Genomic DNA, 389 nt, shown 5'->3' on the forward strand with positions numbered 1-389 from the left:
AACATATTATCAGGAGGAACTAGTCCTTGGAGAAGGACATAATTCTTGGTGAAGTGGAGAGTCAGTGAAAAAAAGGAAGACCCTCAGTGAGATGGATTGGCACCTTGGCAACAGCAATGGGCTCAACGAATCTGAGGTCGGCACAGGACTAGGCAATGTTTTGTTCTGTTGTGCATAGCATTGCTACGAGTTGGAACTGACTTGATGGCACCTAACAACAACAACAACAACAACAAAAAAACTGGAGAGATTAAATTTCTGTTTGTTAAATCTACCGGTTTATGGTATGTCTGCTTTAACAGAAATAACTAGATAACTAAGATACTCCAGAATTTTGTTACAAAAGAGCATGTCATATTTTTCTAAAATTTTTCAAAATTAAATTAAGT

Source organism: Chrysochloris asiatica, unplaced genomic scaffold, assembly GCF_000296735.1.
Source record: "Chrysochloris asiatica unplaced genomic scaffold, ChrAsi1.0 scaffold00022, whole genome shotgun sequence".
NCBI lineage: Eukaryota > Metazoa > Chordata > Mammalia > Afrosoricida > Chrysochloridae > Chrysochloris > Chrysochloris asiatica.